This window comes from Octopus bimaculoides, chromosome 28, assembly GCF_046866305.1.
Source record: "Octopus bimaculoides isolate indiv1 chromosome 28, ASM4686630v1, whole genome shotgun sequence".
Taxonomy (NCBI): domain Eukaryota; kingdom Metazoa; phylum Mollusca; class Cephalopoda; order Octopoda; family Octopodidae; genus Octopus; species Octopus bimaculoides.
In genome coordinates, this window is record NC_142955.1 from 7,035,061 (window position 1) to 7,055,205 (window position 20,145).

Consider the following 20,145-nt stretch of genomic DNA (forward strand, 5'->3'; position numbering starts at 1 on the left):
TCTGCCAGCTTGCCCCCTTCATATATATATATATATATATATATATATATATATATATATACTGTGACCTCCTTTGGTCATGACCGACCATGGGATTGCACCTAGGCACAAGTCCAGGCAAGGTTGTTTATGGAAAACCAGCAGTCGCCCATGCATACCGGCCTCCCCTCTCCGCGCCACCAGTGTTATCCAAGGGAAAGGCAAAGGCCAATACAGCTTGGCACTTGTGACGTCGCAACTCATTTCTACAGCTGAGTGAACTGGAGCAATGTGAAATAAAGTGTCTTGCTCAAGAATACAACACGCAGAATACAACAGGCCTTCGCAAGCGGAATTTAGTGTCCAATGGAGGAAAGGTACGCATAAGTGGGCTGGCTACATCCCTGGCAGAGGCCTCGGATTTTGGTCTCACTTGGCTTGCCGGGTCTTCTCACGCACAGCATATTTCCAAAGGTCTAGGTCAGAAGTCGTTGCCTCGGTGAGGCCTAATGTTCGGAGGTCGTGCTTCACCACCTCATCCCAGGTCTTCCTGGGCCTACCTCTTCCACAGGTTCCCTCAACTGCTAGGGTGTGGCACTTTTTCACACAGCTATCCTCGTCCATTCTCGCCACATGACCATACCAGCGCAATCGTCGCTCTTGCACACCACAACTGATGCTTCTTAGGTTCAACTTTTCTCTCATGGTACTTACACTCTGTTGAGTATGCACACTGACATTACACATCCATCGAAGCATACTGGCTTCATTCCTTTCGAGCTTACGCATGTCCTCAGCAGTCACGCCCCCCCGCCCCACACATATATATATATATATATATACTGTTTTGTCTGGGGAGAGTCATTTTCTTTTTGTGCCTTATAATTTAACACACTCACTGGTAAAATTTCCACTTATTTCTTATTTTTATTTTCCTAAAAGGTTGCATCTTGTAACTTCTTCAATAGTCTTGAGTCTGTCCGTTATTCATGGACAGAGTCAAGACTATTGAAAAGGTTGCAAGATGCAACGAAAATTTTAGGAAAATAAAAATAAGAAATAAGTGGAAATTTTACTGGTGAGAGTGTTAAATAATAAGGCACAAAAGGAAAATGACTCCCCAGACACAACAGAATATGCTTCAACACACGAACTCACATAAAGAATCTTGCAAACCAAATCGATAAACAATATATATATATATATATATACACACACACACACACACACACACACATATATATATATATATATATATATATGTATGTATGTATGTATACAAATATATGTATACAGCTACAACCTCAAAACATATATATGTATACATATATATGTATAGATTATTAATAAAAAGTAAAAGGGATTAATAAATGTAGGCAGATATCTATAAAGTACTCAGTGCTAAACGAATTTGGTTAATTATTGCAGACAACCAGATACTCAAGTAGAGCACACCTATAAGGTAATTCTTCATGTATGACAAGTAAATCCAAATATTGCTTAGAAGAATTTCAAGAAATTCAGAGTATAAGATAACAAGAAACTTTATATTTTATTATTTCACCTATGCATAATGAAACTCAGAAACTAGTGTTAGAACTCTATATATAGGCTTCAGAATAAATTGTCAGTTGAGTACAGAGCAGTAATAAGAAATTGAACAAATGGCAAGAGAATAAGAAATTATGTAATGAATTTCATTAGCTTACAGGTGTTTCTGCTTTAAAATGCAATGCACTCATAGTTGAGTGCTTCTGTGTCACCCTATAAATTCCTTTGAAGCTTCATTGGAGCTGCAATTCTATTTGGGATAGTATTACCATTGAAAAAGCATCAACATAAGTAAGAAAATCTTTCAAGGAAGTAAAATCAAGTTCATGACCTCCTCCCTCTCTCATAAACCACCTATACTCATGACTACTGTTTTCCCCTTCCCCCCATCCTCCTTCACATGTTCACCTAGCAACCTGTACACAATATGCCCTATTAAATCTCTTTCCTTCTCCCACCTTCTCCAATTTCTGGTCCACTTCATTATATACACCACCCTGTAACTTGGGTATATGGCCCCTGCCCTCCTCTCTGTTGCATCCTCAATATCTTTCTCTCCTCTCACTCTTCTCCATCTGAGAAAGTCATGTTTCTCTTCTAATATAGGTTAACTTTTTCTGTCCCTCAATCGTACTCCTCCCCATCTCCAGCTGCGGGTCCTATTATGCAAGTTACTTGGTAACCTTAATACTGACGGTGGCATGTAAAAGGTACCCAGCAGAACATACTGTGAAGTGGCTGGTGTTAGGAAGGGCATCCAGCTGTAAAAACTATGTCAAAACAGACAGCAGAGCTTGGTGCAGTCTTCTGACTTACCAGTTCCTATTAAACTGTCCTACTCATGCCATCATGGAAAACAGACATTAAATGATGATTTTTATCTTTTACTTGTTTTAGTCATTAGATTGCAGCCATGCTGGGGCACTGTTTTTAAGAATTTTTAGTTGAATGAATCGACCCCAGTACTTTTTTTAAACCTGGTACGTATTCTGATTTCTTTTGCCTAACTTCTGAGTTACGAGGATGTAAGCATACTAACACTAGTTGACAGGTGGTGGTTGGAGGACAAACACACACACAAAACACACACACACACACACATGCTGCTGGCATGTATAAAGCACACAGTAAACTCTGTAACATGGTTGGAATTAGGTAGGGCATCTAGTTATAAAAATGATGCCACAGCAGACAATTGGAGTCTGGACAATTCCCCAGCTAGCCAGCTGCTTACATGTCAGGATAGAAAAAGACACTAAATGATGATGATGATGATGATGATGATATATACATATATATATATATATATATACATGCTTGTGTGGGTTTCATGTGAAAAAGTCTTCTCAATTGTTCAAACAATCCATGGAGGTTTTCATACTCATCTTCACTTTGGATGACAATACACAAAGTTACAGGAGACTGGATGGGATTTTCAAATAAATACACAGATCATAGAGGTAACTTATGACAATATCTTAATTGTTATCTACTTGCATTAGCCCTGAATTTTTGCAAGAAATTGTGTTTACCATAGATTAATCAATTACTTATCATATGTGTGAACACTTGTGCATGCCCATATTTATAAATATATATTTGTACACATACACACACAAACCTGCAACATGCAATTTGTTCATGTTTGAGTATGTGCATGCAATTATTTATGGGATTTCATAGATTTTTGGTGCTAAATGTGGTCCATAGGGTTGTAAGTTTATAGATTTATACAACATATATTTCTCCTGTGAATCATGTGAAGTGCATATAATTCATATTCAAAAACCTAACCTAGGATAATGTGAAAAATCTATAAAATTCTGTAAATAATTATATGCATATGCTCAAAGACGAACCACACATGTTGCAGGTGTGTGTGTGTGTATGTAGGTACACACACACACATTTATAAGTATGACACGCACACATAAGATAATTAAGAAATTAATGAAACTGGTGAATGCAATTGCTTGCAAAAATCCTAGGCAAATGCAAGGGAGATAATAGTTAAGATATTCTTGTAAGTTACTTCCTGTGAATTGTGCATTTGTTTCCAAAATCCCATTCAGTCCCATGTAACCTTGAGTATTCTCATCCAAAACAAAGATGAGTAGTAACCTTTCCATGTGGCACGTTAAAACACTCATGCAGATCTCTTCACATGAAACCATTTGTTGCTTTGTTAACCCACAAATAAAGAATATTTATCTTCTGATGTAGTGTTGAGCACTCATTCTCACTGTTCAATATTAGCATAACAATGCTTCCAGCATTGTTATGCTAATAGACACTGGATGAGCACTAAACATAAAGATAGAATCGAAACAAACCATGGAAAAACATGAAGAGAAAACATCACATAAAAATATTTCTATACAACCAAGGAAAGTGTACATTAAGCATTTCATTGATAAGACAGATAACATCCTGAGGAGAATGACATGGAAAACCTATTTCTTCAATAAAGGCATGTCCAGCTCTTGTCTGAAGGTTAGTTATGGCTTCAGATCTTACAAAAACCCACCACATATTAAAGACCTAGATAGATTTGAAGATGACCTCATAAAATTAGTTTAGAATGTTAAATTCAACCATAGATCTACTAGCTTCCTATATTACAAATGTTGAACCTTCTAAGAAATCTCCAAATACATTTACAAAAAGAGATAAAACTAAAAATGTTTATGAGGTAGACAATTGCACACATGACAAACTATTAATTAATTATAAAAAATGAACCCTATCACTTATAATTTAATCAATGATGAGGTTAAAAAAACCTAGTGATGAAACTTAACATTGAAAATAGAGTAGAATGATTCATCCCATGAAAACTTTTGCAACCCTGAAGGACCACAAAGACAATTTCATGTAAAATCCTTGCCATAGATTGATAAATCTCACAAAAAATGAAATAGGTATTATCAGCAAATCGATATTAGATGACATCATAACATCACACTACACATTACAACCTCCTCAAACCTTACTTCATGGATATGTAGCCATACAACCATTGAATGGTTCAAGAAAACTGAAGATAAATCCCCAAAAGCCTGCTTCAAAAGGCATTTGAGTTTAGTAAACCATCATTAACACCAAAATAATCATTATAATGAATGCAAGGAAGTTATTTGTTTTTCATGATAATTCTTAACTGTGTGAAAAAGAATGGGGATGAGCTATTTGATGTCACTATAGGGAGCTATGATGGAGCAGATACAGTAGATCTAGTTGGCCTTTATATTTTACATGAAATAGAAGATGTCAACACAGGATTATATGGGCAAAATACTCTAAATAAAAATGGACATAATATAGATAATATAAGGAATAAATTATGCAACATTTTTAATCAACTTAACCTAAAACTACAATTAACATTAATCTCAAAGAATTTCTCAGACATTGATATGAATCTTAGTATAAGCAAATTTAAACCCTACCAAAACCAAATGAAGGTACCTCCTACATTAACAGAGACTGTAACAATTCTACCATCAATAACAAAACAATTAGTAGGTGTGTTTCTAATCTATCTACCGATGAAGCTACTTTCAAAAAGGTAGTCCTATATTATAATGTTGCAATAGAAAGGTCCAATTTTAAGAATAATATAGCCTATATTGAAACATAGATAGGCTAAAAAGATGTAGACAGAGGAAAATACTATGGTATAATCCTCTATTTTGCATGAATGTGGCTACGAATGTAGGTAGAACATTTCTGAAACTCATAGATACATACTTTCCACACTCACATATATACCAGAAGATCTTCAATAACAATACGGTTAATGTTAGCTATTTTTGCCTCCCCAACATAGAATCAATGATTTTCAATCAATAAGAATAACAACATTATGAACACTCCCAAAGATCCTGTAATTATAACTGCTCCCTGAATAGTAGGTGCTTGGAAAAAGAACTAGTGTACAGGGCCAGCATCACAGACTTGAATAGAACAACAAAAACTTACATTTGAATGATGGGAAAACCATTCAAGGAGTATTGGTTTCATTCAGAGACAAAATCATGACACACAACATTTCAGAGTATAGTATAGACATTTAAAGAGAGAAGCATGAACAATCACTACATAAACTGGAGTATCATAGCTAAGGCTAGCAAATATAGGGGACACAATAGCAAATGTGACTTCTGTATCATGGAAAAATTAAATATTATAACATTAACAATATTAGGGAGAAAACGTTCTCCCCTTGTATGCACAAGAAATAATCCATACTTCAAAATTTTGAGCATGACCTCCCCACCCCCTCTGCTACCCCTCCAATTAGGGTAAGTTTTTGGATATCAATGAGATGGGCATTATGCTTTATATGTACATTATATATTAAAGATATATACTCCCATGAACTTATGTTGGATTCCCGAACTACACTTGATCTATATGCTTAGCACATATGCATGATATCACATGATCCACAGAAAAAAAAAACATGTATATGAACTTTTGAACATTTGACTCTATGGACTAAGCTTGCATAAAAAAAATCTATGAAATCCCGTAAATAATTATATGCACATACTCAAGCACGAACAAAATGCATGTTGCAGGTGTATATGTGTGTGCTCATATTTATAAATATGCTCATATTTATAAATATGAGCATAAAATAATTAAGGAATTAATCAGTGGTGGGTGCAACTCTTTGTAAAAATCCAAGACTAATGAAAAGGAGACAACATTTAAGATATTCTTGGAAGTTTTCTCCCTGTGTATTTATTTTAAAATCCCATTCAGTCTCATATAACCCTGTGTATTAATTTTTAAATCCCATTCAGTCTCATATAACCCTGTGTATTATTAAAAATGGAGATGAGTACCAACACTTCTATGTGGCATGCTTGAATAATTGGGAAGGTCTCTTCACATGAAACCATTGTCTTGTTAACCTAGAAATAAAGGATATTCATTGCCAATGTAGTGCTTATATATATATATATATATATATATATATATATATATATATATATATATATATATATAAAGAAAGGGTCTCCTATATTGAAAATGGTAGCAAAGGAATTGAAACAACTGGCAACAACAACAACAATAATAATAATAATAATAATAATGATAATAATAATAATAATAATAATAATAATAATAATAATAATAATAGGAATAAACACAAAGTAAATAAACTAAATAAACCAAAGTACCCTCATAAAAACAACATAGGTAACTTAAAATTCTTTAAAAACAATATTAATAACCATGAGGATAATAATAAGGATAATAAAATCTGGCTCATAATCCCATTTGGGAGAAATATCAGGAGTAATCTAATAGCTAAGTTTAGAGAAGTGATAGGTAGACACTTCCCAAGGAGCTCACACTATAGTAAGATTATAAACACACATATAATCAGATTTGGATTTTCAAATACTAGGAACATAGCACAAATATTAGCAGCACATAACATTAAAATACTTGAGTCTAGGGAAACAGGTAGGAATGAGAATTTGAATAATAATATAAATGGCAGTAATAATAATAATAATAATAATAATAATAATAATAATAATAATAATAATAATAATAATAATAGTGAGAATGATAACAATGATGGTAATAATAATAATAATAATAATAATAATAATACCTACTCCAGAAGCAAGGGAAGCTAATACAAATAGCCACAAAACACGAGCAAAACAAAAAACTGTTTTCAGTATTTAAGGAAGCTGACAAATACAAACAAGAAATCAATCTACCTAACAAATACGAAGAAGAAGAAGAAGAAGAAACAACAAAAGCTATAAAACAAATGAAATCCAAACTAAAACTAGAACAGCAATGGACCATGATAAAACGATGGCAAGAAAAGCCCCTACATGGTAAATACTGGGCTAAACTAAATGCGAAAGAAATAGACAGAGAAAAATCCCAGCAATGGCTGAGAAGCTCAGGACTCAAAGCAGAGACTGAAGGATTTTTAATTGCTGCACAAGACCAGAGCCTCCCCACCAGAAATTACCAAAAACACATAATGAAAAGAAATATAACAAGTAACTGTAGAATATGTGGAGATGGACAAGAAACAATAAATCATATTATCTCTGGCTGCCCAGTCCTGGCTAAGAAGGAATATATTCACAGACACGACAGAGCTGGGACCTATATACACTGGAAGCTATGCCAACACTATGGAATAACAACAGAAAAAAGATGGTATAAACACACGCCAGAAAAGGTCACAGAAAACGAGAAAGCAACCATACTCTGGGATATGCCAATACACACAGATAGAGAAATTAAGGCAAATAGACCAGATATAGTTGTCAAAGATCATGAAGGAAAAAAATGCTTTCTAATTGATGTATCAATACCAGCAGATGACAACGTTTCTCGAAAAGAAATGGAAAGACTTTCAAAATACAAAGACCTGGAAATAGAGATAACTCGAATGTGGAGTCTAAAAACAGAAACAATTCCTATCATAGTAGGTGCCTTAGGTATAATAAAAAATACTCAGACAAATACATAACAAAAATACCAGGACTTACAAATATATGTAACATACAGAAAATTGCACTACTGGGTACTGCACACATTCTACGCAAAACACTTTCAATACAGTAAACATAAAAGCACCACAGCAAACCACAGCACATACCCAAGGCGCACAGAGCTGCGCTCGGTAGTGAAGTGAAAGCACGTTATAAAAATAAAACTACTGAACAATAATAATAATAATAATAGTGAGAATGATAACAATAATAATAATAATAATAATAATAATGGTGATAATGATAGTAGTAATAATAATAATAATAATAATGGAGGTTCATTTATTAATAATAGGAGTAAGAGCATAATCACGGTAAAAAAGGTAAACCCTAGGAGAATAAAATTTGAAGGACCTAATGCGAAAGTCAAAAATATAATATATCAATGCAAAGTAAAGACTCAAACAGATACCATGACATACTTGGGGTGCATTTCAGGACAGGTATGCCGTAGAATTTCTAACCATTTCTCATGCTTTAGAGATAGGAAGAAAATGGCTAGCACTAGTCTTAGCAAATACATCTGGGGTCTTAAGGAAAGTAATAAACAGTATTCATTAGAATGGTCTATAATAGCTAGATCAATGCCATATTAGAGAGGAAGAAAGTATTGTTCGCTCTGTACCGTGGAACTATACCACATACTCTTCTCTAAGGATAAATTGATTAATAAAGTAAAGAATAATGCTCTGAAATGTACGCATATCATAAGAAGTACATTTCGTTGGTATAAATGATCTTAAGATGTGATGAAGTACAACATGATGTCTCATGTATGTTTGTGTATGTGCAATTATGCATATATGGATGAGTGCATATAAGTGTGTGTGTGTGTATGTATATATGGATAGGTATACGGGTAAAGTGTATGTATGCATATGTATACGGATAAAGGAACGGGTAATATAGTACAGTAAAGAGAAATAAACAAAATAATTAATTAATCTAGTGGAAATCCACAGGAGAGCAATAAAAATAGAAAATTAAGGAGTTATCTCCCCTATAATAACAAAGACGAAAGCTAACGAGATTCTAAAGATTTAATAATAGTTATGTATGTGCTTTTTCGTGTTTTGTTCGAATGGTAACCACTCCTGAAAAAGTGCCAAATGTCTAAATCCAATGGACCAGTCACTGGATAAGTTTGGCACAGAAATGTTAACATAGAGTGGTGAATAAATCGATATATCGAATTTGAAGTCTCTGTCTCTTTTGAATATGAAAATTTAAAAGTTTAAAAACCTTATAATATATATATATATATATATATATATATATATATATATATATATATATATATATATATACAATTGCAGCGTGGAAGGTGTTTATAAGCCATTTAAAATAACACACAAAATCCGTTAGATTCACTTCAACATTTAAATTTAATTTGTCAATAGCTAGTAATAGCTAGTTCATGATATATATGTACATGTGTATGTATGTATGTATGTATGTATGTATGTATGTATGTATGTATGTATGTACGTGTACATGTGTGCTCGTATGCATCTGTGTACATGCGTATGTTTGTGTGCATGCCTATACATATCTATGTATATATGTATGTATGTGAGTATGCCCGTATGTACTTATGGATGTACGTATGTACTTATGGATGTACGTGAGTAATAGGGTAAGTGTGTAGACGTGTTTGTGTGTGTGTGTGTGTGCACATGTATGTACATTTGAATGTATGTTTATGCACTGATATGTGCGTCAGTTCAAGTTGTATACATGATAGAATCAGGGTGTACAATGGAGCAAAAACAAAATTCGTACGCATCCTAAGAGATGATGAAAACGGTACATGCCCCCTATACCGCAACAAGTTCTGGAATAAGTTAGAGAGGGACGCCAACAAAAGAAATAAGACCGACACTTGGTATGATAACAAGAAGTTTCACAGTGTGATGTTTGTTGATACTACACCGAAGAGCATATTAAGTAAGGCATTCAAGAAAATCCTGCACGCAACTGGCCCTAAGATCAAAGTTGTAGAAAAGACAGGTAGGACTATCAAATCTGTATTATGTAGATCATATCCGTTTGATAGAATCATCTGTCAAAATAATTGTGCAGTATGTTCTACAAACCCACACGTGAACTGCAAAACCAAGAACACTCTATACCAAATTAGGTGCCAAGAAGGAGCTTGCGCGACCAACCCAGAGTCATACGTTGGTGAGACTTCTAGGAGTATCAATGATAGGTTCAAAGAACACCTGGACAACTACATTGAAAAGAAACCTAACTCCATCTTCTATCAGCATGCTGTAGACTGCCACAAGGGCTCCTTAGGGAGCCTTAAATTAAACATCTTGTCCAAACATCCCACTGAGGCAATGCTGAGACAGGTCACTGAAGCTGTCTGTATACAGGAGTACAAACCCTCTCTCAACCGAAAATCTGAGTGGGGTAACATCCAGATTCCACACGGGAGTACACCTCTATAGTCACCCTTCTTTCTCTTTTACACGTGGAATTCCTTTCCATACATACATGTTGAGATGCATAATACATACATATGTTATTATATATAACCGTATGAGCGTATATAGTCTGATATGTGTGTGCGTGTGTGTAGATGTATGTGTGTGTGCACATGTGTGTATGTGTTGTGCGTTGTGTATGTGACTATGAGTGTGTGCATGCATGGGCGTATGAGTATGTGTAGATATGAGTGTGTGTAGATACATCTATGTGGTATGTTTATGGAAAAAAATGCATATTTGAATTTTAACCGTTATGCTTGTATTAGTATTAATGTCATACATAGTTGTATATATGTATGTGTGTATATATATGTATAGGTGTAGTGATGGTTAAGCGTATATGCGTGTATACTTTGAGATATGTATATTTGTGAGCGTGTGTGAGTGTCAATATGATTGTGTATACTTGTTTATATGTGTATAAGTAAGGTTATATATGTACATATATGTATCTAAGACGATGTATCAATTCACCGTTAGACGATGGTGAGAGGGGCAAACGCACACACACACATATATGTGTGTGCGTGTTTACATATGTGTGTATGCATATGTATATATGTGCGTATATACAACCTTCAACAAAGTAACTGTCATGTATACAACTTGAACTGACGCACATATCAGTGCATAAACATACATTCAAATGTACATACATGTGCACACACACACACACACAAACACGTCTACACACTTACCCTATTACTCACGTACATCCATAAGTACATACGTGCATACTCACATACATACATATATACATAGATGTGTATAGGCATGCACACAAACATACGCATGTACACAGATGCATACGAGCACACATGTACACGCACATACATACATACATACATACATACACATGTACATATATATCATGAACTAACTATTACTTTCTCAGATGCAGCACAGAATTTTGTCAGTGAACAGGTCGCGGTCTCAAAGCGACGAAAATATTTTGACAAATTAAATTTAAATGTTGAAGTGAATCTAACGGATTTTGTGTGTTATTTTAAATGGCTTATAAACACCTTCCACGCTGCAATTGTTTTCGTTCCAGCACACGATCTCAGATCAGGTCACTTGCTATGCAAGTGCATCTCCGTAATATATATATATATATATATATGTACACATACATATACCTGCATATAAATGCTTATATACATACTTAGTACAAGGAGCTTTTTCTGTTTTCCCTATTAGTCCTGATGGCATGAAGAAAGGACCCAGTACACACTGTAAAGTGGTTGGTTTCAGGTAGGACATCTAGCCACAGAAACCATGCCAAAGCTGATACTGTCAAACCATTCAGCCCAAGCAAGCATGGAGAATGATTGTTAATTGATATTGATGACAACCATTAACAATTAAATTCTTTAACATCTTGCATATCTATCCCTCTTTAAGGACCAATGTATGGCTTTCATGTTGTCATAGCTACTGGAGACTGGCTCTTCTATGCCACTCAATGGTTTGGTGAAAGTGGAGTTGTTGCCTCTGAACATGTCTGGCATATATTCATATGCCATTCATATTCTAGTTAAACCTTTCCACCATTTCTCATTTTTTTTTATAGATATTTTGGTTTTCTGAAAGCTCTTACATAAGTATGGTGTGTACTGGTGCAGCTCACTCTGAGTAACTCTGTTGTGCCCCAGGGTTTGGTTTTGGTCTTCATACTCTTTGTTTGACACATCACATAACTTCTTGGAACCACACCCAACAATGCTACTGCAACAAAATTGATAGTTGCTGTTATTCCTCCTTATACTTCTGTACTCAAAAATCCTCTATATACAATATAGACTCCATGAACAAAGATCTCAGAGATATCATCCAATAGAGTTATGCCAAAATTGTTTCTTTCTACAGCAAAAAGACACACTGCCATTCATAAAAAATTAAAAAAAGAAACAAAGAAAGAAGCATAACTGTGAAGATGCAGACATGGCTGCGTGGTTAAGCCATGTTCAGGAACCTACTGTATGAAACATTGGGCAAGTGGCTTCTACTATATCTCCAGGTTGTCACCTTGTGAATGAATTTTGCCGATGGAAACTGTGTGGAAGTACATCATGTGTGTGTGTGTGTGTGTATATATATATATATATATATATATATACTTTATTTAAAAGCAGCAGAAATATAACAAAAAAAACCGTTACTCTGAGTTTCACGTTCCCGTTCATCGGACAGTTTTGTTAGAAATGGAGGAAGGATAACGATGCAATCGAAAGTAATGTAAAATTTAAAATTTAAAACACATGGATTCGTCTGATTGGTTGTTTCAAATAAGGGCCATGGATTGGTCGTTTCAATTAACGGTCAATGATGTGTAATTCACAGACCAAATAAATTTAATACAGATTCACCCTATTAAAAAATATCGAAGAAAACCTTAAATAGAAAAATGGGCTCCAAATACATATAGATAATTAATTATATTCGAATTAACGCTTTAAAATCAAATCAATAAAATAAAGCATACGCTGCATTCAAAATAAAATAAAATAAAATAAAATACAATAGCGTGTATGTATACAAGGCTATCCACAACATATATATATATATATATCTACATGTAAATATATACATCGAAATATACAGCTGCATACGCACAGACAATCTACGTATATAAGTCTATATTTACAAGGCACAGATATATACATAAGTACAAATCTACACACATATACGTACACACGCATATAAGCCTGCGCATGGAAAACCTATGCACTGGTAATGACAATTGTATCTTAATCTATGGAGTGGAGGGGTAAAGAGTAACGTATCTATAATAACGTTAAATATGGGAAAGGGGGTGGCGGGGGGAATGTAGTTGTCATAAAAAAGGGAAAGGAGAAAGAAAGAGAATAAAGAAATGGAAAAGAAGGAAGAAAAGAGAAGAGAGAAAGGCTGGGGATAGGAAGGAAGAAGTAGAGAGAGAAAATAAGCAAGAACATATAGTGAACGTGCATAAAAATTTAGATTGCGCATATATGCGTATACAAAAATGTATATAGCATCACGCATATAGATACATATGCTGATATGTACGCAAATAGTTACGATCATAACCTTGTACATGCGCATGTACACATACAAGTATATGTGAGTAAAGTATCGCCTTACAGGCACGGTGCCCATAAGAGACCATTGAAATGTGATCTTTGTTTATTGGAAAAAATGAATATCTTGTTCCAGGATAAGAAGGCGCTTAACCAAAGACGCGAACTTTTAAACACATGTAGGCATGCGTCCAAATTTAAAATGTCTACATGTAATATTCCATATGGGTAAAATTTTGGACTATGATCGACTCCTTATAACCATTGTGCAATCTGACTATTGGATTGGTACTGAATTAGCGTTGTGAGAATTTTGTAAAGACCCCTACGTCATTTTAAGAAAACCTTCGTCTGTTATATACATAATTTTTCTTCTCCCTTGTTTTTACTTTTATTTTTATTTAGTTTTTACTTTTTATTTTTTTCTATTCTATTTTTTAAAAAACGCTTTGTATTCTTTTATGCATGTATTTTCGCCTGGTTTTAACCTTTATACAACCAGCGGTTTAAGAAGTTGGCTGCATATATACACTGAAATCTAATGGGTTTTCTTATGTGGATGTCTGTATAGTTAAAGCACTTACGTATTCATATACATGTACCTACGCTTGCATATGGGGCCTGGGTTCGCACTTGTGCATATGCTGTTATGATTTCGTGCGTATATTCTTTTTGTGTATACACGGTAAGGGCATATGCTTGTGTTTATTTATACATACATGCATCTATATTATTATGTGTGCGTATGTGCGATTAGGTTCACACTCACATATACTTGTATGTGTACATGCGCATGTACAAGGTTATGATCGTAACTATTTGCGTACATATCAGCATGCTACATGGCAGTGAAACATGGGCTGTAACTGCTGAGGACATACGTAAGCTCGCAAGGAATGAAGCCAGTATGCTCCGTTGGATGTGTAATGTCAATGTGAATAACCGTCAGAGTGTAAGTATCTTGAGAGAAAAGCTGAACATTAGAAGCATCAGTTGTGGCGTGCAAGAGAGATGATTGCGCTGGTATGGACATGTGGTGAGAATGGAGGAGGATAGCTGCGTGAAAAAGTGCCACACCCTAACAGTTGAGGGAACCCGTGGAAGAGGTAGGCCCAGGAAGACCTGGGCTGAGGTGGTGAGGCAAGACCTTCGTACATTGGGCCTCACCGAGGCGATGATTACTGACCGAGACCTTTGGAAATGTGCTGTGCGTGAGAAGACCCGGCAAGCCAAGTAAGATCGTTGCCAGTGCCCCTGGACTGGTTCTTGTGCGGGTGGCACATGAGATGCACCATTTTGAGCGTGGCCGTTGCCAGTACCGCCTGACTGGCTCCTGTAGGATTTTCGAGCGAGATCGTTGCCAGCGCCCCTGGACTGGCTTGTGCGGGTGGCACATAAAAGACACCATTTCGAGCGTGGCCGTTTTCGTGCGGGTGACACGTAAAAGCACCCACTACACTCTCTGAGTGGTTGGCGTTAGGAAGGGCATCCAGCTGTAGAAACTCTGCCAAATCAGACTGGAGCCTGGTGTTGCCATCCGGTTTCACCAGTCCTCAGTCAAATCGTCCAACCCATGCTAGCATGGAAAGCGGACGTTAAACGATGATGATGATGATGATAAATATAAATATATAAATATAAATATATATATATAAAGGCGACTCGAGTTTCAGGGCTATTTCCCTTTGATTGAAAATTGGTAAGCTGGTGAGCTGCATCAGGTTTCAGTCTGATTTGGCATGGTTTCTAAAGCTGGATGCCCTTCCTAATGCCAACTACTTCAAGAGTGTAGCGGGTGCTTTTTACATGCCACTGGCATAGTTGCCAGTTATGCAGCACTATATCCCCAGGTTGTCACCTTGTGAATGAATTTTGCCGACGGAAACTGTGTGGAAGTACATCATGTGTGTGTGTGTGTATATATATATATATATATATATATATATATATATATATATATATATATATAACTCCATCAGCCACAACTACCATCTCACTTGGTTTGGTAAGTCTTCTCAAGCATGGTATATCACCAAAGGTCTCAATCACTTGTCACTGCTTCCGTGAGACCCAAAGTTTGAAGGGTGCTTTTTATGTACTGCCAGCATGGGTGCCATGACTATAATTTCACTTGGTTTAACGGATCTTCTCAAGCACAACTTATCACCCAATGTTCGAAGGGTGCTTTTTATGTGCAAGTTACATGACACTGGCATTGGCCACAACTGTGATTTCACTTGGCTTGACAGGTTTTCTCAAGCACAGCATATGGCTAATGTTTTGGTCACTGTCATTGCCTCCATGAGGCCCAGTATTCAAAGGTCATGCTTCATCACCTTTTCCCATATCTTCCTGGGTTTCGCTGGCTCCCTCCACAGTTAGAGATCAGCACTTCTTCACACAGCTATCCTTGTCCATACACATTACATGACTATACCAGTACAGTTGTCTCTCTTGCACACCACATCTGATGCCTCTTATGCCCAACTTTTCTCTCAAGACATACTCTGTCATACATGCACACTGACATTGCACATCCAGTGAAGCATGCTGGCTTCATTTCTTTCAAGCCTACGCATGTCCTTGGTGGTCACAGCTCATGTTACACAGCTGTGTAGCATGCTTGTTTCCACACAGGCATCATACAATCTACTTTACACTCTGAGGGAAATCTATGCTCTTGGAGCATCCACCTCTGCTACTGACTTGATCACCTAGGTAACAAGCTATCAACAACTAGTTTTCCCCCCTGGCATTTGATGGAGTCTATTTTCTGTACATTTTTAGTGTTAATTGTACCTGTGCAACTTCCACACACAAAAACTATTTTCCTTGTTAACCTTCCTCTGATATTGCTGCACCTCTTATCTGTCCATAGCTTATACCAAGTACATCTTATGGAGTGCTAGTTTCGTGTTGTAGATCGACGCCGTTGGCAGCAGCTGCAACAGCAAAAGGTGGCCGATCAAGGAGTAGTGGAGAGGGGTCGAACAAGGAACGTGTGCGACTGTTCAAAGGACAGTGTTTCCAGTGTCAAGGCCCGCACATGGTGCGAGACTACAAGTTACCCAAGCCTGAGATCATTTGCTAACGTTGTCGAGAAACGGGACATATAGCCAGTGAATGTCTGCAAGGAAACGGTCTAAGGGAGACTACTGCACCAGTGGTCATCCCTTTGGACCAATAGAGGCGTGTTTGTTGCTACCCGTTGTCGACATTCTGGTGGAGGGGAAGATGTTGCGAGCCGTCATGGACACGGGAAACCGTGTATGGTGACACCGTGCATTGGTGAGAACCGCGAAGAAAACTATGCCGTGCACACCATTGAAGACCAGGATTTTCGTGCTGCCTTCGATGGCCAGAGGTGGACAGTGGAGTGGCACTGGAGGGGAGAGCCCCCGACGTTGAAAAATAAAGTGGGCTGCTACCAGCATACTTTGAAAGCAGATGCCAGAAGTGAGTTCGAGGGGGAGGTGGAGCGGTGAATTAAGGAGGGCATATTGATCCCTTGGGAAGAAGTAGAGAGCGGAGTCCTGCCGCTGATGGCGGTGGTACGGCCCACAAAGCATAAGGTCAGATCAGTGCTTGACTTCTGAGAGCTGAATGACCACATCTCATGTCATACGGGCGGCGAGGCCACAGATATCTGCGGGGACACCTTGCGAGAATGGAGGCAGATGACAGGGGCCTCCACGATCGTCGATTTGAAGTCAGAATACCTGCAGGTGCATGTGGCTGAGAGACTGTGGAAGCATCAGCTTGTCAGGTATAAGGGCCAGACATACTGTCTAACCAGGCTGGGGTTTGGGCTAAATTCGGTGCCAAAAATTATGGCAACAATTCGTACATCGATGACATCCTTGTGGATGAAACCATAATGCCAGCAACGGAGGTCATAGGCCACCTGAAGAATTTCGGACTGGTCGCCAAGCCACTAGAGGCCATGGAGGAAGGCGCTGCACTGGGCCTCAGGCTACAACCGGGACACTACCCGGTTGCAGGATGGCTTTGGACAGCATGTAACTTCATCAAGAGACGAGCCGAAAGAGCAAAGTGGAATGACAAAATGGGGGAGAAAACGACCGACATGATGCAGGAAGTCTTGGTCAGAGTGAGAGCAGAGGATCTAGTGAGGGGCAGTTGGTATGTTCCCAAATCAAAGAGCAGGATCGTTTAGTCTGACGCCAGTAGCATCGCAATAGGGATTGTCTTAGAAATGGGAGGCACCGTGGTGGAAGATGCAGCCTGGCTCAGGAAGATGGATGACTGCAACCATATCAATGTGGCGGAGTTGAATGCCGTGCAGAAGGGGGTGAACCTGGCCTTGAAGTGGGGGCTGCGCATTATCGAAATTAGGACCGATTCGGCTACTGTGCTTGGTTGGGTGACGGCAGTCATCACCAATGAGCGGAGGGTGCGAACCAAAGGGGCCATGGAGATGTTGGTAAAGCGTCGACTGGGAATATTGCGTGAGCTAACTGCTGAGTTCGATCTGAAGCTGAGCGTTATTTTTGTGCCTTCTGAAAAGAACAGGGCAGACGTCCTAACCAGGGTAAAGCGAGCCTGGTTGCAGGTGCCAAAGGATGCGGAGCAGGCTGTGGCTGCAGTATGCTGTCTGAGTGACTCGGAGTTGAGGAGACTGCATACCATGCATCACATGGGAGTGAACAGGACATTGTTCCTAGCCAGGAAAGTCGACTCTGAGGTAACGAGACGGAGCGTGCAGGGAGTCGTTAGCAGCTGTGACAGGTGCTAGTCTATTGACCCTGCTCCGGGCGTACATGAGGCGAGAAGTATTCCAGTGGACCACGACTGGAAACGACTGGCAGTGGACGTAACACACTACCGGCAGGGGACGTACCTCTCAATAGTTGACTGCGGACCGGGGCGGATGGCCATATGGAGGGAGATGAAGACGGGGACTGCAGAGGAAATCGCGAGAGTATTAAATGAGATATTCCTGGAACGAGGCCCTATGGATGAGCTGCTGCTGGATAATGGCACTGCATTTTGCTCGGAGGTGCTGAAAGAAATGCTTGATGGGTGGCAGGTCAGCCGCTTCTTCAGGGCGGCATACTGGCCAAGTGGAAATGGAGTGGTGGAAAGGCATCATCGTACCATCAAGACCATGGCAGAGAGGGGCCACATTTCGCCAATCGAGGCCGTATTTTGGTACAATATGTCACCCAGGTCAGGACAAGCTGAGGAGTCAGTGTCACACAGGGCAATATTCAGGTACGAGTGGAAGCATCCGTGTATTGCATCAATGCGACTCGGGGGAGAGGAAGAGCACACCTTTGTGCAGATCGGGGAAGAAGTTTGGATAAAACCCCGAAATGCACGGTGTACATCAGAATGGGGAACAGGAACAATAACCTCCATCAATTCAAAGAACAACGTCTCGGTCGATGGTATGCCACGCCATGTTTTGGATGTGCGGAAGATTGTCAATGCTTCAGAGGATGGAACCAGCTGCAGTGGGCAGGATGATGAAGACAGCAGCAGTAGGCAAGATGATGAAGCCAGCGGTAGCATGCCAGGAACTCAGGCCAGTCCCGGGGTCGCACAGCAACCACAGAAGGAGCAGCACCCTCCTCCCTGGTTGGCTGATTACGAAACCAATTAAGGTAGTTCAGGAGCGATGAGTGAGTGGGAGAGCCGGTTGAGTGATCTGTAGATCAGGGGGCACGTGTGGTGTTACATGTGGTGTTATGGGCTGTGATGAGCTATGTGTTGTTGGTGGAGAGAGATGAAGCAAACGGAAGTGAAGCTAGACCGGAAGTCGGCCACACGCGGTCGACAGCGAGCACGTGGGGGAGTTCAAAGACAGAGGGCTTACAGAGAAGACGTGTTTTATCTGGAGCAATCGTTTACTCCGCCATGGTCGACAAGGTAAGGTCCCAGTGTTTCATTCTGCTTTTGCTTCTTGTTGTCTTTTTCCTCTATCACACCACAGTTAAATAAATAGATAAAGTACAGCTATGATCATTAAAAAAATTTTTTTTTAAGTTTTGAAAGCATTTCTATCATTCGATTTACTACACTGAAATTCATCCTTTTCTAAGACAAGTGGATATACTTCCCAATAATGGTTATCAACTTTAGATTTCAAAACTTTAAAAAAAAATTTTAATGATCATAGCTGTATTTTATCTATTTATTTATTAACACAATATTGTTTATATTATGGACTTATCTCTGTTGTGATCTTTAAGATTTTTTCCTTACTTTTACTCTCTAATATATATATATGTAAATATATATATATATATATATATATATATATATATATATATATATATATATATATATACAAGGTTGAATAGAGGAAGGAAGCAATAAAATTAAGGAGGCAAGGGAGGCTGTCTACTTAGGGCACACAGTGAATATGTGCCAAGTCATTTGAATGGCATCATCCTACTTGTGCTCTAATAAACAAGTGAGATGTGGGCTACTATGAAGAGGGAGAAACATCAATTGGTTTTGACAAAGAGGGCCATGGAAAGGATCCCTGCA

General features: G+C 38.1%; 1 protein-coding gene across 9 annotated transcripts in view; it reads right to left on the reverse strand.

Moving 5' to 3' along the window:
* The window catches only part of LOC106870703 (colorectal mutant cancer protein), a 542,202-nt gene that overhangs the window by 31,578 nt on the left and 490,479 nt on the right, over positions 1 to 20,145 (reverse strand). The window lies entirely within an intron of this gene.